This window comes from Buceros rhinoceros, unplaced genomic scaffold (assembly GCF_000710305.1).
Source record: "Buceros rhinoceros silvestris isolate BGI_N320 unplaced genomic scaffold, ASM71030v1 scaffold29905, whole genome shotgun sequence".
Classification (NCBI taxonomy): domain Eukaryota; kingdom Metazoa; phylum Chordata; class Aves; order Bucerotiformes; family Bucerotidae; genus Buceros; species Buceros rhinoceros.
In genome coordinates, this window is record NW_010411629.1 from 36,374 (window position 1) to 36,633 (window position 260).

Below are 260 nucleotides of genomic sequence, written 5' to 3' on the forward strand. Positions count from 1 at the left end.
GCCACTGGCTACTACAGAGAGCAGAAGAAAAGCTGCAGTGCTGTTAGGATGGATTTCCATCTCTTTCTCATCCAGGGCACCTGCTCCCCTTTCCCTCCCTCCCCCAGTCTTCCCAGCTGTCTGTCTGTCTCATTTATGTCAATTAGAGATTCAATGCTGCCTGATCTAATTGGCCTGAGTTTCCCCTCGAACAGAACCCCCAGTGAAGGCAGGCAGGCAGGCAGGCAGCTCTCCGTGGGCCACCCGGCCGGGGAGGGATC